Genomic DNA, 27,203 nt, shown 5'->3' on the forward strand with positions numbered 1-27,203 from the left:
TTCCTGATGTAGGTCCCATTTAGAAGAGCTCCTAGCTCTTCATTGGCTCTTCAGGGGCTCTTTTTGGCTAGTTTACCTGGCCAAAGTTGGAGGGTATTAGTATGTCCCCTCAGCGCAGCTGCCTTCTCCCCTCCTTCCATCATGTCAGTAGCTGCCATTGACAGTGTTCAAGCTTCAGGCATCATCCAGCATGTCATTAAAGACCCCAAAGTGCTGACTGCACTGTGTTTCCCTGTAAAGCTTTCTTTGACCTGTGAGCTCTGTTTTGGCTGTTGATAGAGGTGTTTTCAAATCATTTCCAAGTCAAAAGATAGATCTTTTCGAAGACCACGAGGTATAAAAACTCTTCCAAGGTCTTGGGCTGAATTTCTGTTTTCTAATACCAGCCTTCTTCTGGAACAATATGATCCATACTTTTTCACAGAAACATTGGTACTTCTTGAATAAATTTTTATTTCCTAGAATACAAATTGTTTATTTATTGTCATAAAACTTCGTTGTTCTTGTCACACCTCACTGATGGTATATGCAGTAGTCACAGAGTTCACCGATCCATAAGTGACCATAGATGTAATGACCCCGATTGCCTGCACATCAATGTGCTCAAAGACACAAAGACAGGATTTGCATCCAAATGGGTGTTTAGAAGAATACTTTATAGGCCATTATGGAGCTATATTGTTGTGTAACCACTGTTAATGTGCTTTTGTAATTGGTTTTGAAACTGTATTTGAGCATTTCAGAATCAATTAGATGGAAGAATTAAAAACTTTTAGAAAGGTGCAATTCACATCTGATGTCTAATTTAAGGTCTCCAAAGAAAAGGTGAAGCACTTGTCAGTCCCTTCTAACAGATCTTTGCACAAGGTATTGCTTTTTAGGTTTTGGACAGACTTATATATTGCTCTTTTTACATGAAAGCACTAATTTTAATATAAATCTGAGGTTATACTTTTCATAAGATCATCTCATTTTTGTTTTACATTTGGGATTGGGAAAGTATTACAAAGTTGGCTTTTCCTGGATTTAGTAAGGTAATACTTCTGAATGTCAGTTCTGAAACTCTACCCTCTGAAAGCCTTTCCACGTGATAATTATCCTGTTATTAAAAATTTTTGCAAGGCTTCAGTTCTGGTGGTAGAAACACTAATCATGTAGACACACACTACTTTTATGCATCTGGGTTTCTCCTTTGCATTCAGTAGAGCTGCTTTTGTAGCTAAAGTTGCACCTGTGCATAATATGCATGAGGGTAAATGTCAGTGAATGATAGACACATCCTACATTTGAAAGCTAAAAACTTGAGCTGTAGAGAGTTTCTTACCTGTTATCTTCTGTATATCTATCAAATGTCTGATGAGCAGAAATGGAAATTTCCTAGAGAAAGGGTCTTCCTTCTGCTTCATGAAAGCAAGAATTCAAAACAGAGTTAAGTCCTGGATAAGTTAAATTCAATGCAGCTTGACTGCAACAATAATTTCCAGTGAAAAGTGACTCAGGTCTATCCCCCCATCATTTTTACTTAAAGTTGCACTATGAAATCCACCAAAATGAATTTAAGCAAACTGATTTTAGATTTGTACTACCCTATGCTCAACAGTGAAATTTGTTTCCATGTAAAATTTGTTGTGTCCTTTGAAAGTTTACTGTTACCTAATTGTACTTTTATTACAAAATTCATCATAAGATTTATCAAATTATCACCAGTTTTCACAGAAATATTTGGAAACTTCATGAGTAACTAGCTTGTGACACTACTGGAGATCACATAGGGATTAAGGAACGAAGCCATTATGTTTGACTTCAGTCCAGTAAAGCACTTAGGTAAATGAAAACTGCCATTATCATCAACAGAGCTGTAGATATTGCTAAAGAAAGCAAGATTTACACACTCACATAGATCATAGTCCAAGATCTTTCTCATTTATACTGGACATAAGGATTGCATGAGCATTTCTAACTTTCTTAAGTTTGGATATTACCATATAAATGACTTACGTTTCAGCAGTCTAAGGAAGTGAAGTATACTGATATGAGTGATAAGGCTGACTGGAGCCTGAGAGGCTAAGTACAAGCTAAGTACAGTCTGCCCTCTTTTAAAGGTGATTCACTGTCTCCAACATGAGTATGGGCTGTTGGTACCCAGAGTGTTGCTTAGTTATGTTGCTTCCTGCAACTGCCTGAGCTATTTGCATAGCTGTGTATATGTGTATATGCTTGTATTTTTATCACGAACATAGGGCTATGTTAATTCATCCAGCTTTAAGGAAAAAACATGATATTCTTTGGTGGGGTCTAAAATGAAATTAATTTAGCTGCTGGAACAGTACTTAAAGGATACTTTTCTACGGGCTTGTTTAGTGAACAGCTGCTTCCTATTAAGGGAATTTTACATTTTACAAAGGAAACTTAAGATTAATTAAAGCAATTAGTCTACATGGTAACAGTATCTTTTGGAATTTTCCACATCCCTACAAGTTTGCAAGTCAGCTTTAATGGTCTCAAACATATGCTCTCTCCCCTTTCCTTATCATTGGTTTCAAAGTGAAAGCTGAGTGAATTCTTATTGCTCACTCTGCAAACAGAAGGATACACAAAAGAGTAAGCTGAGCAAATCATATTAACAGAAATGGTCTTGCATAAGATTAGAATATCTTATTCTCAGAGTCATATTATAGTCAGACTGGTGAGTTAAAGTTATAAAAGAAGTAATAGTTTAATGACTGTAGAGCTGAACCGACATTTCCTTTCATTTAAACACGCCAGCCAAGTCCTTGTGAAAAGCAAAGCCTCGCTACCTTTTGAGCTGATTAAACAGGCCTTAAGGCTTTCATCTACTTTATATTTAATTGTTCTTTAGAAATAATGCTATTTTTAATAAATCACCTTCAATAATTATGAAAGACTAATACATTTGGTTTTTTTTAATTGCCCCAATACAGCTGATTGGAACAGTTGTTGCTGTGATAGTTATATTTTTTTTCTACGTATTTATACTACATTTGCTTTCTTGCATTTTGTCACTCAACTCCTACTGATAGTTTGGTTAGAAAGCTTCCTGTGTGTCCTTTTTGAAAGGACTATGCCAAATGGAGAGGATTACCTCTAGAAAAGCAGGGAAAGCAATGCCATCTTCCTCAAGAGTAAAGATCTTTCTGGCAGGTCATGCTTTAGTCAAGTAGAAGTTGAGCTCGGTGTAGTGCCTGCTGAGTAAAAAGTCTGTGGATAGGATTATGCCGTTATAATGTCTAACAGTCCTTTCCAGCTTTAAAAAGCTACACAACCATGCAATGCTCCTTCCCTATTGAAACAAATGTTTCAATATCAGCCACATAATCTCCTTAGGTATTTTAAATAGCAAATGTGATAATCTACATTAATACTGTTGAGACTAAAATTAAATAGATTTTGTTTTCAAATCTAACAGGTGCCATTTGGACAGGTTGGAATGGAGCAGAGCAGGGACTTTGGAGACGGAGGACCCCAGGATATCCTTTTCAAGCTTCAGGCCATAGCCAGGCAAAAGGTATTATCAAAACCAAGCTTCAGGCCATAGAGAGACAATACATATTATTATAACCCCTTCACTGCAGCTTTCTACTCCTCTCAGGAGTATTATGATGTGGGTGGGAAGAGGGGAACTGCACAGTGCTCACATTACATGACCACATGCTCAAAGGTGTCACCACCCGGTGTTTAATGAGAAAAAATGTAGTTCCTCAGTCCGCCTGTAAAATGTCATTTGCAACCCCTGTAGACTATGAGCTTGAGCAGTGTGGTTGGCTCCATCTCCTGGGCAGCTCTCACGGGCTCTTTTGGAGCTAGAGACTGTCCCAGGGGAATACTGAGAAGGCAAGTGCTGAATGGAGAACAGCTGCAAATCTGTCTGTCTTCTACAGGACCTTGGTAGAGGATGGAAATTTTTTGGTGAGATCATCTTGTTTCTCTGGGCTCAGTGGTACCAGCCCTTCCCCTCATTACTACCAAAAAAAGTGAGAAGTTGTCAAAAGTTCAGTTTGACTATAGCAGCAAACAAGTTTGATCTGATCTACATTGTGACTCCAAAGTGATGCTGTCCTTGGGCCCTCAAATAAGTGATTAATTTTGAGAAGAGTACTTAAAGATCCACTAATATTGTTTTTTAAAAAACTTTCTATATTTGTTTCACGGGGAGAAGAAATCTCAGGTCTCTCCACAGGAAAGTGGTAGTCCTTCACAGTCCACCACTTACACAGTCCTCTAGGCAAACAAAACTAAACTGGAAGGGGCGCAGGGAGAGTGCTCCCTCTTTCAAAGGATTTTCTGTTTTCTCCTCTCCTTCTTTCCTTTCTACTGTTCTGCCTGATTTTCACTGTTCTCTGTAATGGCATTTCCTTAAGGTCAATCTATTGTTATTTAGGAGTGCGATAGAGATATCGGGCTGAGTCATGCAATATTTGCCAAGTCCACACCTTTCAGCATTCTGCTGCTGAGAGTGGAAGTAAAATAGCTGTTTGTGGTTACTACCACTTCCTAAATAAAAGCTGTTTTTTTAAAGAAAATTAGTAAGAAAAGGAGTTCGAAAAAGAAAATTACTTTTTAATGCATTTTCTTAGGGTTTTCATAAGCCTACAATGAAACTGAAGCTGTCCAGGGCCAGCAGCATTCACAAATAATGCCTTAGTAACACATGTATGTAAGTCTAAGAGACAGAAACAGGAGAAGGACTTCAAAAAATTACTTTTTAATGCATTTTCTTAGGGTTTTCATAAGCCTACAATGAAACTGAAGCTGTCCAGGGCCAGCAGCATTCACAAATAATGCCTTAGTAACACATGTATGTAAGTCTAAGAGAGAGAAACAGGAGAAGGACTTCAACAAAGAAGCATAGTTTAAAACCTAAAAATTCTGATAGATTAGTGAAGTATATTTTTCATTTCACAAATAAAATTTTACACTGATCACATGCAAAAAAACCCTTAACTGGCGATGAAAAAGTCTGCATAAAGCCTACTGTGTGTGAAACATCTACTGTGAGCCATTATGTAAGACACTAACCTTAATTTTCTTTGCAAGAATCTTGTACTTCAAATGATCTTGCATTTGCCTTTAACAATTCCTAACAACTACATAAAACATCTGTATTGCAGCCCAAACACTCAAAAGGGGTATCCTGAGATGGTTGCACATGTGGTGAGGTACTTGTTAATTCTAAATTTCTCCACTTGGCTGTCATTAAGAAACTATTAGAAACAAAATATGTTATACTTCTGATACGGGACAATGCTGCAGAGCTGCTACTGAATGAACTAAAGCTCTGGCTAGATACATAGGCATGGGTTTACAGTTGCCACCTTGGCTCTACAAAGCAAATTTTGATAACAAAATCCAAACAGAATGTTATATTTGTTTTTTTCTTCCTTCCAGATTTGCCCTTGTGGTCATTGCTCAACATTTTCCCTTCTCCCTGACTTATTACAGGCATGTGCCCAGGACGCAGCTTTCCGGGCTATCCATGCCTTGCTATTTTAGGTGAGGTTTGTCAGCACTCAGAGCACTTCTTACCCTCCCCTTTGCAGGGGAGGGGAGCAGCAGGAGTAACTCTGCGTAAAAAGTAACCACTTTCAAACTGGATGAATTCTGGTATCGTGAGAGGAAAAATATTGACCTAACACTTCAGTCTGCAGCTCTGTCATGTTGAGACTTTGTTAAATCTGAGACAAATTCTTTCAAAATAAGTAGGTTCAGACTATCTGCATTACTATTTCTATAAAAATAATTACTACAACTGATGATTTGCCCAAAAGGTCATGTTGGCTTATCTTGAGAGACTTATCACACAATGTAGCTGTAGATTTCACATAATAATTCCCACCTTGAGCTAAATAGCTTGAAACTGAGCTGTAGCTTCCAACTGAAATGCAATATGCCTTTCAGACAAAAATATACAGGCTTCTCCAGCTCATGGGAAATTCACCACGAGCCTCAGGAGTCTCTCCCAGGTCTTAACCAACTTAATCAACTGCAGTGCATTTCCAGTTTTGCCATTTTTTAGCTTTATTGGCCTAGGCCGGTGAATTTTGCCATGTCGGGTGAAACAGCGATCAAGGATTTTCTTCTTTAAGCACCAAGTATGGAACTCAGCCACCCTCTCCCAATCTTTGTTCTCTAAAAGTTGGACTTCCAACTTAAATAAGTTATATAGCCTCCTTTTCTAGCTTGTGAAAAGACATACACAGTTCATTTGATCAGTCTTAGACACCTAAACTAGGGCTGGATAAAGAGACAGAGGCCGTTGCAGGACTCTTCCCCCTCTGTTAACTATGGAGAAAATGTGGGCAGTTGAATTGGAGGCCACCTTTTAGGCGACTAAAATTACATAAGGTGAACGGCCAAAGTGGTGATGAGTCAGAATCATCTCCTCTTTGAAAAACTGTACCATCTGAATTTCCTTATTCTCTCATTGTGTGCCTGTTTCCTCAATCATAGCGAGTTCTTGTGGGTTTTCTCTGAATCGTGTTTTGCCCTTGAAGCCCACTATGAAAAGCAACTACTCAAGCACCAGCAGAGTTTTCTTTTCTACAGGGAGAGCTCTCCTCTCCACTAGCAACCTCTTTTCTTTTCCTGAAACTTTTAAGGGTATACTTTTTTAAGACATAGCTACACTTCTGACATATTTGGTCGCAACTGGCCAACAGGTTAGTAGTCCTTGGTTAGGCACACAAGTGTATGAACATGCACACCCACATGCACATGCATCCCTCCCACCTCACCTCTGCACATACAAGTGATGTAAGCTTGATTTCCCCAACTAGCAATTTTAAATGAAGACTGCAAGTAAATATTTTGGGATAAAAATAAGTGCATGTTCTTGCTTTCACTGGGCAGCTGAGAAACATGAAACGACTCACTGGTAATGGGAAAGCTCTATATTTTCCAGCGTTTGAAAGCTGATTCATGTCACACTGATTCAGCTAAAAGTGTCCAGTGAGGTGCCTTCTATCGTTGCTTCCCTTTAATTGATTTATTTCCTTTCATATTGATTGCTTCAATGACTTCTGTCTACCATACCTCTCTCATTGCTGTTAATGACCCCTGTAGACTACAGGGTTTTGCTCTCAAAGTCTGTATGAAGTTATCCTGAAGAAATCTATTCTGATAACAGAGCGGAAGTTCTGCTCTAAACCAGGAAAGACTGGGAAGAATAATTCTGTTTTTCTGGGTAGAATACTCTTTCCACAACAGAAAACTAAATTCAGTGTTTGGCCTTCCACGTATAGCTCAAAAATAGCTTTGTGCAATACCTTAAGTTAGATTTCACGAGCTAAGCAACATTTGGATGGAGGACTTCTCAGGATGTGGTGGGGGTGACCACACAGTGGCATCTTGCTTTAATAAGCACCAAAGTATGAGCATTTGCTCACGGAATATACTATGATGTTCTTGAAACTTCAGAATGTTAAAAATCCCATTGTTCTTTATATAAGAATAAGCTTTTAAAACATAGTGATGAAATTTTACCTTGGGAAATTAAACTTCCTATAGGATTTCTGCCTGATGAAAGATTCTTCAGTGTCCCATCCTAAACCACTGTATATTGTTGGATGTTGATAAAAAGTTGCCAGGTTCCTTATCTGTAAGCAGCTACATTTCAGTGGTGATGTGTTATGTGTGTGAGGGTAAGTAAAACATTGGGAATTCTTCTGTTACTTGCTAGGTTCTTGTTGTAGCAACATTGGTTTGTAGCAGCTGTGAAGTTTCTGGGGTTTGTTAATAAAAGAGTACACAAACATAAGAATGGAAAGACTTGATGAGAGAAGTAAAATAAAACTAGCACTTGTACAATGATTTGAGACCAATTACAATTTTTTCAGATTTTTTTCTCTTTTCTGTGTTCTATTAAATAATTCTATTCTGTTAGCTCCATATAATCTGTGTAAAAAAGTTGCTTATCTATATATAATTATACATTCTCTTGCCCCCCTCTCCCGTTCAAATATGTTACTCTAATATGGGTATGTAATGGAGCTATGCCTATTTGCACCATATGAAATTCTAACCCAGTACCTGCACCCTTTTAAGATATTACCATCTTAAAAAAAGTGTATGAAATATCTACAGTAGAGTAAATCATGTAAACAAACTGCTGTGAATATTCATTATAATTTTGAAGTTTGGGGTTTTTTTTGCCAATTGCCACCACCTTCATGTGTTTTTCCAATAGCTGTGTTCTACTAAGAAAAAAAGCTATGGAAGATGAATTTCATGGATTCATGCTGGGAAGATTCACACTGGAGTAGATGTATTAACAGTCAATACTGTACTCTGCAAGAAATCCAATGACTGCATTAGGGATATTCAAGATATGAGATGTAAAACATCATGGTTGTCAAAATATGTCCCTAATTTGGCACGCTTAAATAAATAAGGAGAATGAATTATAAAGCCCTTGCTTTTTGCAAGTATTCAAAAAGAAATGTGATGAAGAATAAGTTTGTTCAAGACCTGTTTTCTAGATCTGCATCAACTTTTACCCACATCAGTAAGTCCTTGTCAGGGAAAGTAAATATTTCACAGACTGGATCAAACACTGGTTAATAAGTTATTTGAGAATCAATCTGTATTTATCCAGGCTCTGCCTGTTAATACACATTGTGGATTATTTCCACTTTTAACTCCTCCACATTTCTCTGTGGGTTTATCATTGAGTATTCCAAAAGCAGAGTGGTAAAATGCTCTAGTTGAAAAACAAAACAGACTGGAAAAAGAAAAATGCAATAGATCTGGAAAGCTCATTTGAAATTTATGAGGGATTTGAATTTGAATATCTGAATTTGCCAGTCCACAAAGGAAGAAAGTAGGACGCTGCGAGTGAAGAAGTTTCCTGTGGTTCTTCCTTTATAACAAGCCATAAAGGAAGGAACCCTGTACTCAAGCAGGCTTTGTAAAGCTGTTCAGTCTGTGCCTACATCAGGACTGCTGTCAGGATGGTGATGCAGCTTGGGAAAGCTTTCTGGGCATTAACTTGCCTTGCTCTTACATCTGTTCACACGCCCACAGCATAAGGACCTTGTCCCCTGACCTGCAGCTTCAAAAAACAGGAAGGTTTTGGTACACTGTATGTTCAAATAAATGGTAAGATCTTTTCTCATAGGATGCAGAGTTTGACAGTCTCTTTCAGAATTTGCTATTGGAGGTAACTACATATTGTGCATCCAAGACAGTTTTGCATAAACTAGGCGTTCTCCATTTCTATAATGTGGATCACATCCAAACAGAGGAACTCCTTTTTAGTCTCAAATACCACATTCAGTCTTACAGGCAAATAACAATCCTACAACAGCATTTTTTTTTTACAAGGAGTTTTGATATCTTATCACAATAATAAGCTAAAACCCAGACAATAATTCCTAGAACAAGGCGATCCAACAGACAGTTTCCTACAGAACACAAAAGTGCTGACTACTGTGTGAATTGTTCGTGGTCTGTGGACCATGAATCATTGCATCCTTCATAAAAATAGACCTTGGAAACCTACATATCTGAATACAATTGGTATGTGCAAATAAGGACTGTATATAGGGTAAGAAGGCAAAAGGATACAGAAGAGCTTTCAGAAAGAATGACTGAGTTCAGGGAAGTTTTGTGACTCAGGGAGTGGGAAGCTGTTTTACTCAGGAGCATGTGTATACTTCTATGACAGTCATAGACCAGGGAGAACACTGTTTTTTGAAAGACGTGAAAGTAGGTTTTTAGCCATTTGGGTGCTAAGAGCTGTCTTGACATAGAAAACTGGGAGAATAAACACTTATTAGAACTGGGGAAGCAACTTCAGGGAAGAGCTAGGGAACTGCAAAGGGCAGGTTTGAAGAGGAAGATTAACTGCCTGGAACTGTCAAGCTTGAGCTAGATCTTGAAATAAATAAGTATGAAAGCAATAGTTTGCAGCTAAAAACCCCTATGCTGTCTCTTTGATGTTACTCCAGAAAAAAAGCATAGAAACCTGTCTAAGAAAATAGGTTGCCTTTGCCACGTCTTAGCGGTAAAGTTTAAAAAACAGACAATGCTGACTCTGAGACAGACAGCATAAAGAGCAGGGATGGAAGAACCTCTGCTGGCACAATGCCTCTTTTTGGCTGTGAAATGGTAACTATGAAATGGTTTCTCAGGTTGGTTTAACTTCTAAGAGATAAACTGACCTAGTAGAGGGTGAAAGGAAAGCGATATAGCTAATGACTGAGGACATGTCTTTTTTTTTTTTTTGTAGGAAATGAAGAAGTAAGCAGCATACTTTTGAATTTGGAACAAATCCGAGTTCAGTGAACTGATACCTGGAAGGCTGGTGACATTCATGCTTTATGCATTGTATTAATTCAAAGGAAACCACTAGCAGCCTGAGGCTGAAATAGGTGCTTTTAACTCAAGTAAATTAATTCATTAAATTAACAAGTGATGAGGCGACAACAATAGAGCTGAGAGGAAATGAAGACATTATTATAAGGGTCAACATAGCATTAGCTAAGATAAAGCACAACAGAGCTTTTCAGAGATGACAGGCTGAAGGATTGCTGTTATGGAAGATATATACAAAAAATGAGAAGTGAATTTAACAGTAGGCCATATTGGTTTTCCATGGCCTTGAACTTCCTTTTCTTAAGCAATCAAAATTTGGCAGAGATTTTTAACAGCACTCATAGGTACCTGTTATGTTTCTTAATGCTTCTACTAAAATAATGCTTCTACTACACCTATTAAAATGTTTATAGTTTTGCACTTTTGCATAATTATATCTGTCCCATCAGAAAAATTTCTGGGCTACCAGGTGCTGTCACAGTTAGTGACAGCAACTCTGATTAGGATCCACTAGTTATTGAAGTTAATGAAGAGTACCTGCAAATCAGAAAGTATCACTGGTATTTTTAGGGGTTTTTTTAAAGCTCGGTAAGGACGGCTGAACTCTTCTGTTAAAAGAGCAATGCAGATGAAAACTAAGCATTACAGGAAAATGTACTGTCAGCAGTACTGGAGATTTTAAAGTACTGCATTCAAATTGTTAATTTGCTAAAGGCGTTTACATCTCATTCCACCTTGTTTTCATGGAAGACCTCAAAACAAGTTTTCAGCAAGCTGAGCTGTAAGATTAGCCTTGTATCATATGATTTGGGGATGAAAAATCACAAGCTTGAAAAAGGGAAGTATAGAGCTACTGTACAATTAACCATTTCCTCTTTTATATTTTGTGCATACATCTGAATAATGACTGACTGTAAATTCCACTACTTCCCATGGAAAACTAACACTAAATTTAAGACATTTTTTCTGCACCATGTTTGTTCCTGGCTTCTATCACATTTACTAAATTTTCATATATCTATCTGTGCCTTAGGAGACCTCACCTTTACAAAAATGTATTTTTGAAAATAAGCCTTAAGAACCTTCCAAACTCAGGGGTAGAAAAGGAAGAAAAATCAGAACTAAGACAGGGTATGTGCTGGCGAGAAGAGGGAGTCCTCCGGGAGATCATAAATTTCTCTTAATTTTACCAACATGTAGATTCATGTTGGTAATCCACATGGCTGCTGAATCATAGATCTATTTTACAAGTAACCTGTAGGTCTTGCAAATAAAAATGCAATGGTGTAAAATCATTGTATGGGCACATAAGACCTGAATGAATCACACGCGTTTCAAATCTTCTGGTCCTGGAGGTGAGTAGCACAGAATCTGCAAATAAAAGCAATACCATCCAAAATTTCATCACTTTTGGGTCTGTGGAGACAGTGGTGGAGATGTGATGTACTGGAGAATAGAATGGTAATTTTCCACATGTTCAACGTTAAACAAGTAAATAAATTAAGGAGCCAGGAAGTAATTTTTCCTGTGTTCATTTTGGGGGACAGTAAATGAAGCTTGTCTTCATAACATGTGAATGACTCATATTTTAGGCATTTTCACCATGACCAAGATCTCACTTGCCGCTTCCCAATACAAGTGGTACTCTAGAGTTTTGTACTGTAAGTCAAAAGCTTATGAAAAGGAGTTAAGATGATTTTGTGACTTATGAGAGGTAGCGACAAGTGTGGAATGGATGTGCTGTGACATCTTCAGAAGATAATTTGTTGCTTGTGACCACAGCAGACCCTTCCTGGTGATTACATTGTCCCTCCCAGTCCTCTCATCTATTTTTGTCCCATGCCCACTAATGCTAGAGGCTGTGAAAAGCTGGTGTTTGTTTGCTGTCTTCAGAGAAATCTGTCGATTTCATACTTGATTCACAGACATCTATGTTGCACCACTGATGACACTAATTTACAAAGACGGCTAATACTGAGGGCTATGAATGTATCTACTGATCATATGCATCTGGAGACTGAGAAAATATCTTCACCAGACGGACAGAAGCAGTTTTCCATTTCCACCAGTGTGACTCAGTCCTGATTATATGGGATTTTTGCTTCACAGTTCAGCATCTGTTCTGCTTGCTGCATCTGAAGACAGTAACGAATCAAAAGTCAGCAAGAAATCTCCCAGCAACTTCAAGAGCAAAGGGAAAAGGTACTAAACTACCACATATCATTCTCCCAATTCAGGGTTAAGCAACACAGTCAAAAAGAGAAAACTACCCTTGTCCATTTCATATTCTGTGCAGAGAGAATTTTTGTCTCTTGATGTCTTAATCTAGTTCTTATCAGTGACTCCTTTCACTGAAAAAAACCAAACCACAGACAAACATACATCAGACTTAGCAATATACTTATATATATCAGACTTAGCAATATACTTAAATGGACAGATGAAAAAAATGTCATCTATAGCTGCCCATTTATGAGTGTCTTTGTCATTCCGAGAAATAGAGATGAAAAGTTAAAAAAACATCAATGCATTTTAACTCTGCCATTCCTAGGATTGTTCTTTCTGTGTGTACTTCTCTGCCTTGCAGGGTAAACACATAAAGCAATGAATAGACAAGAAGCACTCCCAGCAAAAGAGAATTTACAAATCTTCAAATGGTGTTGAATGCGAGTGGGCAGACCATGACAAAATATTCACACTTCTGCATCAGATCTAACTAGTTTACCACTACATATTTATGCTATAAACTGTGAACTGGAGTTCCTCTGTGGGAGAGTGACCCAAATGAAATGACAGGAGGCAAAAAGACAACTGCTTTCACAGGTATGGGTTTGGGCAGGTTTTGCTGGTTCCCAATTCTGTTTATTTAATTGGAAAAGTCTTTAAGAATCCATTTCCATCATCATTATTTAAATGGAATCCTAATTTACTCTGAGAATTAGTTGTGCTTATTCTGGAAATACAATCAGTGAAATACCGTCTTTAATCTTTGCCCTTTTTGAAATGGAATAATAATTCTGCCTGTCTCAGTTACAGGTTGTGAGGCTGAAACTGTATGTGTATGGAAGTGTGCATATTCCACAGTGCTGGGTACTAGTTCAGGAATGATGTATTTCATGATCTTTAGACAGAAGTATCTTCAGAATAAGTTTTTTTTGTTAAAAGTAGCAGTATCATTGCTTCTTGTGCTGATAATAAACTACTTTACGGTCACAGTAGTGCAAAACTTTCAAGATTTCCCAGTGCAGCAGATTTGTGACTTCAAAATGCAAAGCATAGACATTTTATTTGTAAATCTCTGTCTAATATTTATATAGATATAATCTACCAAGACATCTCAATAGCATTTACTGCGTGGTTTTGCAGTAGACATGCAGAAAAATGCTGACTGTTTAAAAATACAGTTATTGATTTTTATGATACAATACTGTGTAGACTGTCAGTCTGATAAATTTCAAATATTTTTGACAAGATAAATTCAAAATTCAAGAGGTGATTTCGAACATGGATTCATCAACATAATGGATGAGACTGAAATTTATTCGTTCCCTTATATTATAGCAACCTTGGCTGGCTTTCAGTTTCTTAGAAGTCAGCACTTGTTAGGCCGTATCAGTTTTTGGCCCCCAAGACCGGCAAGACACTGATAAGTTGGAGCAGTTGAGCGGAGGGTCCCCAAGGTGTTTAGGGTTGGAGCACTTGCCCTTTGAGGAGAGGCTGCAGGAGCTGGGCTTATTCAACCCGGAGAAGACATGGCTTGGGTGGGGGCTCATAGCAGCCCCCAACACCTACTGGGAAGGGACCGAGGAGTTGGAGCCAGGCTCTTCACAGCAGTGCATGGTGGGAGGAGATGAGACTATGGGCAGAAGTTGAAAGAAGAGAGGTTCAGACTGGAGATAAGGAGACCCTTTCCCCCTGGGGACAGCTGGTCAGGGGTGCAGGTTGTCCAGGGAGGCTGTGCCAGCTCCATCCTTGGAAGTTTCCAAGCCCTGACAGGGCACAGCCCTGAGCAGCCTGGTCTGAGCTCAGAGCTGGTCCTGCCTGAGCAGGAGGCTGCGCTGGAGACCTCCTGACCTCTTTTCCCATCTGGGTTATCCTGTGATCCTGTGTTAGCAACTGTTAGAAGGAGACTGCCCACCCATATAGGCATGCATGGCAACGAGCCAAACCACACAGCCAGATCCTATATCCCACTATTCCTAGGAGAGCCTGAGTGAAATTCTAACATCACCTAGGTCAAGAGCAAAATTCCCAGTGATTTTGCCAGGATATCACCCATTGTATTTTGTCTTTAAATATGGAGAAGGAATACTGGAGTTTTGCCATCAGCTTCAGAGAGGTCATGTCACACCAGATGAATAAGGGTGTCCAGCCCTGTGCTGACCAGGGAGCCTGGGCCAGCTAGAATCTGCACTCGGCTCTTAGCTAAGTACCTAAAATTAGATGGACTGAATCCAGGCATAAGAGTTAAAACAGCATTGAATATTTGGGTTTGTGGTTTTTTTTTTTTTTTCCACATGTACCTAATCTGAGGCTGGGCACAGCTCAATTTTCCTAGGAAGCAAATATGTATGATAGATACCCAGTTTTCAAAGTTAAGCATGTACAATGTGTACATACATACATTTGCCTAAAGTTTGTGGTTGCCAGGCAGTGAATACAACTGATCTAATTTTACCTGCTGACACACAGTTAGACATGATCTTCTGTCCATAAAGAACTCCAGTCAGTGCTCATGCAGATTAAATTCATAGCTTCTTGCATTTCTGTAGGCATGTAATACATATATATATGAGACTTGGATGTGTGTCTGAAGTTTCCTCTGCTTCTCACTTAGAGAAAGTTAAAGTACCGTGTATTTGAGATCTAAATACTGACATACCTAAACTATTTATTACTTTAGAATACTAAATGAAATAATTCTGTGTTTGTCATCCTGCCCAGTCCCTGATGTATGCTGATATATACCAGACTCAGTCACCCCCTACACTTCTGTGCTCAGTCTCTCAGAACATAACTTTTTTTCTGGGAAGGCTAATTAAAAGGCAAAGGCATAAGATCAATGAAACACAAGGAAAATTGCTGTAAACATGTTGAGAATATTAAGTCTGCCTTTGGCATTTTAACCTTTGGGGAACTGCTCTGGGTAAGAGCTTCTTTCTTAAGTTTCTCACCTCAGACGGATCAGTTTCCATATTTGCCCAGTTAGAGGTGCGTGTCTCTTGCTACCCTTTTTTCAGTTACATAATTTGATTTAAATCTTGTTGCACCAGAATGATTGGCATACCAATTTGGCCTTTAATAAAAATCTGTTGCAGTGATGAAACATTTATTACATGTCATTGTATTATGTTATGGACCACTTATGCAAAGAGCTCCAACAAATTTTACACTGACTAGGCAAAAATCTATGGCCTCATGATGGCTACAGAAATACTTGGGGGTACATAGTTAAGAGAACTTTCTTTTTGTCAACATGCATTGTAAAAATTCTTAATTTTTGGAAGTCTGAGAAGAGCTCTCTTTTGTATCATCTTAGACACACAGCTTTATTTAACTTGAGGTGTAATGAGAGGTTTCAGTATCAAAACTGTCTTTTAAGAAGGTAAATCTTCATTTTGAATGGCAGTGATAAACATGAATTTAAAATACACCACATTCTAGTTAAAACAAACAAACAAACAAACAATAATCTAAGAAAAAATATCTACTTTTCAAGATATCTCCATAATTAAAGCTAATTTTACTTTCTGGTCTCTATATTACTATAAATGGATCTTTAGTCCCACACCCCTGTTTACAGTTCTTGCCTGCCCTTTGTTCTGCCAACAGTTTTTCTGAGGAAAATTACAGGACTGGCGTGCTTATAGTTCCTCATGAATAAAGACCAATTCCTGCCTAGAAAAGATATATCTGGCTAAACAGCTATCAAGTGGCGAGGGTTTGGCGTGCCTCATCTGCGTTGTTGGCTCAGATCTACTTTCTCTGCTCTCCAGAGGGCACTCCCATAACAAGGCAAAAAGAGGGGAATATATTTACAGTTCTTTCACTGCTCCAAAGAAAGTTCACCAAGATGCTACCAGAGGTTAAAAATAAATGAAAATGAATAGCCATTTCCAAAAGCATACAATGAGTATGATTTTAAACATCACAATGTATGGATTTTCTCACTGCAGTATCCTGCAGGTGCACGATATCAGTATTTGGCTTCTCTCCGATGCTTCTTTTCAAGGGCTGAAGGAGTTGTAGATATGGGTGAAAACCGAACTCTACTTAAAAGGATCTGAAAGTACTCACTGGTTCCAACGGGATTTGAATTTGGGCCCTAGTACCAGTATCTGGACTTCCAGAAAATTTCCAGAGGTAATTGGAATGGTCACCCTATTACCACCGCAGCCAGAAAGCTGGCACCTGCCTAGCCAGAACATTTTGACTTCTTTCATTACAAATTACAATGAGATATTCATTCTAAAGGTCTGTGGCATCCCGTTCTTTAATAATGAAGTCCCAGTTTGTATGGGTAGAGGCAGTTCAAAATGAATACTCTGCAACTTACCAGTGAGTCCCAGCTAGGACACTGAAAGGGATGAGGAACCTGGGTGGGATGGCTGAAAGAGGCCAGGGACAGTCCCCAGGCCTAGGTCTATCTAGCACGCACAGCCCTGCCATGGCACGGTGCCAAGAAAGTTTCTGTAATCACCTGTCATTATGCAAATTCTGAATGGCTGTAAATTTGAGCCTGAGAAATGTAAACCTCGTCATCATAATGATTAAGTGAAGAGGAAGCTTTCCCCGGTAAATGTGTGCCTCAGATAAACAGAAAATGACTGGCATGTGTGCGTTGCCTCGGCTGCTGGAACAGGCTGCTAAATGGCACCATTGCCAACTAAAAATTTGCACAAAATTTTGTAAAATATTTTTATGCTGTGTCTTTTAGCAGTAAAGCTTTATTTTGTGTTTGTTTGTTTTACTTCAAAATTGCAGTCTGCAGAGACTCATGCTTGTAGTTTATTCCTCAGGCCATGATTTCACCCTTTTTTTCTGTTAAAGAACCTGCAGTCATCTTCCTTTACAGGTGCCAGGGTATATTTTCAACTGAAACACATTTTATTCTGAGAGACGGGACAGGTCACTCACAGTAACCTCACAGAGTAGCCTTACCAGGGGAAAAAACCAGCTTGCCTGACATTTAGAGACTTCTGTTCCTCTGTGGACGGTGGTAGAGATGTGGCTGGTACAGTGATTTCATACTTTTTCAGGTCAGGAGGGTTAAATTATTACTCAAATCTAAAGAAATGAAGTAAACATTTACAAATTCCTACTTTGCTGAAGTTTAATTTGAGTGGGAAGATGGTGAATATACCCAGAACGTGTGTTGCTTGACGTGCTCTGGCTCCAGTGCTCGTCCATAAGACCCATGAATCACAGGCAGTTGCAAAAACTGTCTCAGGGAACAAGTTAACTTTAAATAGTTTCCTTTTTAAGGGCTTTGCTGAACTGAAGCCAGGAGGATTAGTTACAGGATATTAACAGGAAGCAAAATATATATATATTGATATATTAGAATAAATATCTCCATTTCTGTGCTATATAACTTCATGAGGCATTTGTCATTGAACAAAATTAAACAGCTCATGGGGAGAGGACAGTGCTGAACCCTGGCTTGTAAATGCCATTTATTACTACACTGATGAGGGAAAAGGCAAACAACTGAGTTTCTTCTCCTAGTGTCTGTTGAAAAAGGTCCTCTTCATGATTTTATTGATTATTTTTAATGGTACAGAGATGCTACTTCTTCCTGAGAGCCACACAGGTTTTTATATGCGCTAACCTAATACAGTGGTACAAAGCCAAGTGATAGCTTTATATCCCTACAACTTCCATTTGCAAAACCAATTGAAAGTAGTTCAAAAGCAATTTACAGTGAACCCATCGTTGTGTCAGCAAGAAAGGAGTAAAGAGCTATTCCATGGAAAGACTTGGGGGACTACTGTACTTTCAAACAGCCCATTTTCTGCCCCAGTTCACAAGAAGATGTACAATAAGCCAGGTAACCTGTAATGCTCCGGATTCCACCGTGTCTGTTTTCAGTTGCAAAAGGAAGATCTTTCCCTCCTGATTACCACAGTTCTCTACAAACCAGAGGCAGTGTCTGGGAATCTCTGCTAAAGGATCGTCTTCATCATACATGAAAATTGCCTTGAAATGTTGACTTTTATGCTGGCCCATCTCAGACTAGATCTGAGTCCAGACTGACATGCAAAAATAGACAAGTGTTTTGAAAGAATATCATTTTACTGATTAATATCCAGAATTTGAATTTATGCCTCTCCACTTTGCTTACAATTTCCAGGATAAAAGAGAACAACCAAAGCTTTATTCATGCCAGATGCTGATCATTCTCCAGGGGGGCACACGCCTTTTCTTTGGAGGCCAGTTACTAAATTTGCAGTTGTGATTTTTGATTGCTCCATTTGGGAGCCTGTGGGAGTAGACTATTCTCTTAGGAAGAAGTCAGACAAAACTCTGAGTTTATTGCTGAGTCAGATAAACTGTGTGGCCTTCTTAATTGACTTTCAGTGGTGCTAACTTTTATTTGTGCCCAGAGCTTGATGAACACAAAATAGTGTCAACACAACCTAGGCTTCCCTCCACTAAATTGGCAGAGGGTAATCAGTACAACAAATTGTTTCTATAACACTGAGTTTTTCTCAAGAGGAACTGCTCTGTCTGTACTTGGATAAACACAGAAGTAAACTCACACGCAACTGAATTTTAACAGAAAAAGTGCAATGTAACCATATGAATATAGTAGGGTTATTTAGCCCCAGTCTCATTTTATAAGTTAAATACCTGTATAAAATATAGAAACACATATATGTTTTCTCACCTAGAGATGAAATTATTCTAACAGATCCAAGGAGATTGTAGTCTTTGCATTGTGGAAAAGAGACAATGAGATTGGAGAACATTTTGTACATCCAAAAGTATCCAGAGTGTCACAGAAATTTAAGATCGTAATATGTTACAGAGAGCTTTGCATCAGGGAATGAGTGCAGAAGCTGCCTTCTGGTACCACCATCCCCTGGGGCACTGTGCACATTCAAAGCACTGGCCAGGATGTTAACACTGGTTTCCCAGTTGCCATGATTTACATGCATCTTTGTCTTCATTCCCCTTTTCCCTTAGGTTCCAGGAAGACCAGAGCCGTAGCCAGCAAGGTACTGATGACAGAGGTTGGAGGCACAGCAGTTCCCTGCTGGAGGAAAGTAAGAAATGTGATGGTTTTCATGTTAAACTTTCAGTCAGTAAGAAGGAAGTTATCCTTGTTGGTAGAAATCACTAGTGGAAAGGAAAAATAAAGAGTTCACCCTGACATACAGAATGTGGGTTTTGTCACCATTCAAAACACAAGCCAGTATGGAGGGCTGTGCCATGATTTCCACTAGCAGAGTCTGAAGGGGGGAGTTATAGGAATCTATATGTATCAACACAGGGCATGTCCTTGCTGCCCTCCAGGGTTAAAAAGTGGCGTATTCACTGGCATACTGAGCACAACCAGCAAGGGTGACCTTAGCAGACAGGTGACCTCCTTGCACCATGCCCTAGAACATCACAGCTTACTTTTTACTTAACGGTCCTCTTCCTGCCACTCTGCCTATGCAGTCCCTGTTCCTACTTCTCATTTGTAGTATCAAGAATAATCATTATAATCACCACCATTTTGCTATTTGCTTTCTACTTTCTACTATTCTTCTATTTGCTGTCTACTTTTCTACTTTCTGTTCTTATTTTTTGGTTCTTCCTCATGCATACCAAACTGAAACAGTGCAGAGGTGCTGACAGAGGTGGCAGAACTTTACTGAATGCTTTATGAGCAAAGGAGAGACACTCAGGTTTGTCAGTGGCCACCTTAACCTGCAGTTCCATACACATCAACTGCTTTATAGGCTTGTAGATGACCTACTGCGATGGAATCAGAGGAGATCATAGGGTTGTTATAGTCAATATCCACAAGTCCAGGAGTACACCTGCATGTGCACAGGAGGCTCAGCAGTGAATAATGTGGGAGGACAAAAGGAGCAATAAATAACCTGGACTTGCTTTCAGACAGAGTTCTCTGGATGAAGTCTGTGGGCATAATTGCCAAGCACCGAGAGCTGCTGTGTTGTCCTAGATGCAAACTGTAGCTGCCTTTTCACCTAAAAATTAAACTAATCTTCAGTGTGAAGCATTGTGTTGTCTTTTAACTATAATGAGAGTTTAGGTACCTACTGGATGTGTGAACAACAACATGTAGTTGCTTTAGTCTCCAACTGAACCCCTTGTTCCCTAGTTCTCAGAATACATCAGAAGAAATTCAAAACTCCTAAAGTTACAGCACAAAATCCCACAGACATGTGAACAAGATTATTACGGTTTTACCCCTAAACAGGATTACAAAGAGAATTCAGAGCAAAGCAAGTAAAATTAGTGACCTTCTAAAGAGTATAAGGAACCAAAATAACCTTGCTGAAAGTCATTGGCACTCAAATAGTTCGCTAATGCCAGGGTCTAACTGTGCCTGGCTTTTCATTTTATATACACCTACATTGCTCTAAGACAATTTGCAAACAGTATGACAGAATGGAGGATTGCCTACTCTTGAAGTGCTCTATTATTAATGAACTCACAGCAGCTCTGTACCGCATTTCAGGATAGGAAGAGAGGAATACCATGTGTGAGTGAAACTGTAGGCTTGTTTGAGTAAGCAGCATGTAATTATCCAGACTGGAAGGTGGCCAGTGCACTAAAGCTGACACTCTAACACTAACCTTGCAGCATTCAGAACCCAGCATATTTGCAAACTGTTTGCTGCAGTTCATTTTCCAAGGTTCAGCATTAGACAGGAATATATTCTCTATTATATTCTGATGGCAGCACATCCTCCTCCCAGTTATAGTCCCACAATCTACTTTTGCTGCCTAGCTCTAATTCTGATACCTTTAATTTTTCTCTATTAGGGAAATGGAAGAATGAGAAAAATAGCTTATTCCTTCCTTTCCAACAGCCTGGATACATTTAAGTGGCAGTGGAAAATCACTCCACAGAGTTTTCTCCCAGGTCCAGACAACACAGGTCTTAAAATGGTGAGAGTCATGCACGTCAGGATGAAGGTCATGCACATCATGAGCACTTCACAAACAAAGACACTCTCTACTGTGTCCCAGCGAGTACAAGATATCTGTGAAATCACAACCATTAGCAAGCCTGCCAAAGTTTGTTTATTTTTAATTTATCTGGTAAGCTGCTGTCAAAAGCAACGTTCTCTTTCCTCATTCCTCAGACGATATCAAATGACTAAAGAAGGAAGCTCAACAAGTCACTACATGGAATAACTGGGAGGGAGAGGTCATTCGGTTTGTGCTGGGGTGGGAGCAGGATCCAGTTCAACCGTGGGGTTTGTTTTGGAATGATGTGAAATGGGTGGGAGGTGCAGAGATTTGTTGAGACAAAGGTTGGTACCTGCACGGAAGAGGCTATATAGACTTGTTGCTAGAACTCAGTTTACAGGAATGAAATCTTTTATGAAGCATGGCTTACAAACTCTGCCACCTGGGATTCAGGCAGGGATGCCTAGTTCAATGGAAATATCATGCTTCCAGATATTGCATCAGCTTTTGGAACTGGAACCAAACAATGGGTTTTTTAATAATCAAAATATTTCTATTGTGAGCTACTTAGTTACTCAGCTTTGCATTTTCCCATAACGGCAAGGCTTTGGGCCCTGATGATTACATTTTCCAGAGGGAGAGAACAAATTCACACAGTTTTTAATTTTATGTATGTGGGAGGGGAGAGTGAGCCCGTTGCTGGCTGGCTATGAGCCAGAGGAGCCAGCACCTAAATAGAAAGCAAAATTGCAAAAAACCAGATCTAACAATAGAAAGGAACATGGACCCCATTGTTCTTCCGAGCACATTTCGACAGCAGGTAGAACACAGTAATGCCTCATGATTTAAATCTGTGGCACGGAATGACTGCTTGTTTTGTTGCTTGTATTTAGCTAACCCTGACGGACACCTCATGATTTTGTGTCAGGCAAAGTGTAATGCTTAATTTTTTTTTGATAGAACTGGCTTCTCAGAATAGCAATTTTTTTTTCATTAAGGCTTTTCCTGGGCTTTTTCACAAAGTTGTGCTTTGGACACTTTTTTCATGCACCATTGAAATTGTTGACATTTTTACTGAGCTCAGCCAAACAACAGAATAATTTTGTATTTCATAAATACTAGTGAGGAGGCTCACTAGACAGTGCCAGAACATTTTTGAAGACTAACTGTCCCAGAGCTGTCTGCAGATGTTTATTTAACTAACTACTCCATCACCGAGATTTTGTCTTGCCTTATTTAATGATGTCAGCACTGACTTCAAGACAAATATATTGAACAATAAAGCTTTTTATCATCATTACGTCTAGTGTAGGACCTTCTAAGCATTCATATTTCAGTGTTTCTACTGCCAAAGCGTTTCTGTACTATCTCCTTCTTCTGTGGCTGAGGCCTTTGTGAAAAAGCTTGAATTCAATGTTCCACTCACATTCTCGGTGACAGTAAGTGCTCATATTTTCTACATCTCCACACTCTTTATCTTTCCTCAGAGTGTGCTCTGTTCACCTCTACATTGTTTCTCTATTATACCAACTGTTTGGAAAGCTGTAACAGAAGGAAGTGTTGGGTGAACTCCTGTAGCAGTAATTTGACCTAAATGGCTAGAGATCTCCCTGCAAAGGCATAATTGTAATAGCATAATAATGAGAATATAAGTGAATATAGCTGCTTAGCATTAGCCGATGTAGTAGCTTGTTAGTTCATTGATCCCAGCACTGTTAAAACTAGCATTTATCAGTTTGGTTTTTTTTTCTTTCTAAGATTCAATCTTACACGTAATGTTTCTACTTTTAACTTTACGAGTTTCTTTACAGCTAGATAAACATACTCATAGTATATTCCTGACATTTGAAGTCTCAGTGAACATTTGAGGTGAACAGGTCCAACTTTCTAAAATGTCCATAGGGTTGAAAGCGTGCTGTTTTAGATGAACACTTTTCTGTCTTGTCCAACCCCAAAAAGCACTTATAAACTCCAATATAACTCCTCAGAATTTAATTCCATATTAATATATTATACATTACATAAAATATTATTATGCATTTATATTCTGATCAAAATGAAGACTATACAAATAACATTTGAGACATTATTTCAAATGGCCATGAGAGAACCATAAAATAAAACAGATGGCAAGGGCTAAATAAAATGAATGGTAATCAAAATTAAGTACTTTGCAAATAGGACAATAGTTTTGATTAACATCAGCAGGAATTACAGAGATAATGGAAAGGTCTACAGAGAGCTCAAATGGTTTTTGGTGTTCCAGTCTGAAATAATCTACTGTGACAGAAACAGATCTCAGACCATTTAGTCAGATCAGCTTTCTACACTGACCTGAGCTAGTGTGTTTTCCTCTACGGAGAGCACAGGTCATGATGAAAAATAGAATATGAAAATTCAAAGCTTATTGAAAATTTCTTTTCGCTATTTCCTTTTTATTGGTTATGGCAGTGACAGTTAATAACAATAGCGTAATATAGGAGACTTGTACTTGCTTAGCAACCAGTAAGTATCTTTGAAAAGAGATAAAAGGATTTTGTAGACTATTGCAAAGAAAAATAAAGGTTAAAAGAGGGCTAATTTGGTGATAATACACTGAACATTACAAAGCATACAAATACTGGGGCAGTATATATTTTTATTTAATAAAATGGAATTTTTCTTCATGTAACCCAGCATCTGTTTATTAAAACTACTCAAATTCAATTTGTAATGGACCTTTTAAATTTCCTGTAAAGCGGGGTGACCTCCCTAGTAGTAAGGAACATATGGGCAGCATGACACAGTTCCTCAGACGTCAGAACGGGCTTTGCTTACCAGGGTGGGTCTCAGCTATGCCTGGGTATGAAGTGGAACAATTACATACTGGGAACTTATTGTAGAGGCAGATTTACTAATTCAGTCATCAAAATTATGAGCAAAATATTTACAGTTAAATTAAGGTCAGAAGTGTGAAACAAATGAACCCCTGCTGAATTCATTTTCAAAAGTACAGAGTAGGATGACAGGGTTTGAGTTGTCAAGGTCAAAATATGAGCCTTATATCTGAAATGTTGTGCCTTTCTCTTGTTTACCTCATAATAAAAAATTAACTATAACCTCTCCCTTTTATGCTGTTCCCTCCTTCCCTTTACACAAGGGCAATGGGAATTATAACCCTAACAAAACTATATAAAGAAAATAACATGGGGTAAACTTTATCCTTTAGCAACAGCTGTTGAACTCTTTAGTTCCATGGGACTAGTGAGATCCAGCAGAACAAAGAGTTTATCTCAGGGGATTTAACTGAAGGGTCTAAGAAGGTCTGATCCAGGTCTCAGGGAAATCAATGTGAACTTTTCCAGTGATTTCAGAGAAAACTGGATCAGATCCAACAGTCAGAGAATTCCGAGTTAAAACTGAAATTTATCCCATTTAGTCCTACGTGTCATTTCAGCTCCCTCTCTGGTCAAAAACTACCAGGGTAAATGAGAAATTACAGAACAAAGCTTGGCTTAATATTGCTTGATCTGTGTTTTCCCACAGCTACTCCTGCATACTCTATTATCCCAAAAGACACAAAATGAAACAAATAAATACATAAAGTTCACTGTACACACAGTTGTTAATTATAAATACAAGCCAGTTCCTAATGGGGACAATACAAATAAGGGGAAATGCATCTGTGTTTTAAAATCTGGTTTTAATATGCCAGTAATTTTATTGAAAATATTTATTATTGTAAGTTGAAACCAAAATTGTCAAAAATATTGCTGAAATTCATTCCCTGACTTTTATGGATGGTGATTTTAATGGAACTAGTTGGAAATCAGTGTTTTCTAAAGACAAACATCTGTCAAAGACCTTTAGTTCCTTTTTAGTTACCTAATTTCAGTTACTCCAAATGAAGAAAGCTGATGGTATATAAAAGCTATACCAATAAACTTCACAAATATTGCAGCATTAGTTCTATAGTGTGGGTATGCAATTCCTCTCCCTCAACCCTACAGACATTTTCCTTCATGTTTTCTGTTCTATCACTACAGACGACATGTCCTTCAAATATCTTTTTAAAAGAAATATTAGTACTGGCAGCCAGTATGCTGTAGATGGACCTTGGCAGAACAGAAATATCTTGCTTTAAAAAGTACCTGCCCTGGAGCATTTAACAAGAATGTCAAACCCTAAACTAGGTCAGCCTTGTAATTCTGAGCAGTCTTCTCATGACAAGAGCAATGTAAACAATGTGCTAAGTTTTTCTGTGCAGTTACCACCCTCATGTTTGCCATATGTCTCTTGGCCTGTTTTTATAATTTCTTTGTTGCTATTGTTTGGTACCCAAAGCTTTTATTCATGGACACCAAAAAGTTAGAAGGAACTCAGAGCTGGCAGATATGTCCACTCTGGCCACAACAGGCAGGAGATGCAGGAGGGCAGTTCTCTGGGTCACAGCCAGCAAAGTTCATCCTTGTCCAAAAAGCCGTATCACTTGCGTTCCTAGAAGAACTTCACCCCAAATCTCAGGATTCCTTACAGGTTTTCTTCCTTTACAGTGAACGTTATTTTCTTTAAAACAGCCCAGAGGAATATGAACGCTTTAAGAGGCTCAGCACACTCTCTGGTGGTGGAGGTTGCTGTTGGGTGACAGCAGCCAGGAGCCTGGTGAATGGCTGAGCTCAGCACAAGAAGCAAATGTTGGGACTGGAATGGGGACTGATAGATGACATGTTTCCTTCCCTTTCCCTCCATGAGATATTTCCATTCTGGAAAATGGAATATGTCCATTTTCTTGAGACAAAGTCACTAAGGAACAACTAGAAGTGTTCCAATCTTATCAGGATATGTACGGCAATCTTAGCTAGATGTTTAAGCAGGACTCAGATGTGGCATTGCAGTGGCAAGGGCAAGCAACTTTGCTGAATGGAAATAAGCAAGAAAGTTAAAAACAAGGAAGAATGCTTTATTTTAAGGAAGAGGGTAGGAAAACAATTCCTCTTAGAGTAGCAAGTATTTTTCTTTCAAGTGTGTATATCTCGAATAAACAGTTCGTTGTCATATGCCACAATGTGTTCTTTAAAATGGCTCTTATGATCAGGTGTACTACATTTCAACACATATTTGGGGATGTTTATTTGTTTTTTTAATCTGTACAACTGACATTTATTCAAAATGGACACATAGGACAATTGACACTAAATAGATTCCTGCAATCTATTCAAGTATGTTTGTACTAAAAATATTTTAGAGAGAAAAATATTAATTTGCTCTGATCACGGCTGATTTCAACAAATTTCAACCAAATTAATTTAAGAAGTAAAGTACTGTCTAGATGTAACCAACCTTTTGTTGGCCATTGGACATTGTGCTCTGTAATTCTGCTGTCCTGAGTGTACTTCCATTTGCTATCAATAATTGACACTTTGTCTATGAAACAGAATACACCATCACAGCACACCTGTTAATGACATTGATGAAAAAAATAAACTGGCAATAAGCTTGAAGGTAAACAAAGTTATTATTTAACGAGCAACCTCCCATTACTCCCTTTACTAACCTCCTTAGTACTTAGTTTAATTATGTCACTGGAATGCATGCTTAACATTACCCATAAGAGTTAATGAGCTGATTCGTCACCTGCTCCTATTAACCAGTAATCTGATCAGGCTAACCCCTACCTTTCAGGGAATAACCAATAAAGAAGGTGGCAGGTAGTTATGAACTCTGCAGTCCTACTTTGAC

This window comes from Aptenodytes forsteri, unplaced genomic scaffold (genome assembly GCF_000699145.1).
Source record: "Aptenodytes forsteri isolate BGI_AS27 unplaced genomic scaffold, ASM69914v1 Scaffold433, whole genome shotgun sequence".
In the NCBI taxonomy this organism is placed as follows: domain Eukaryota; kingdom Metazoa; phylum Chordata; class Aves; order Sphenisciformes; family Spheniscidae; genus Aptenodytes; species Aptenodytes forsteri.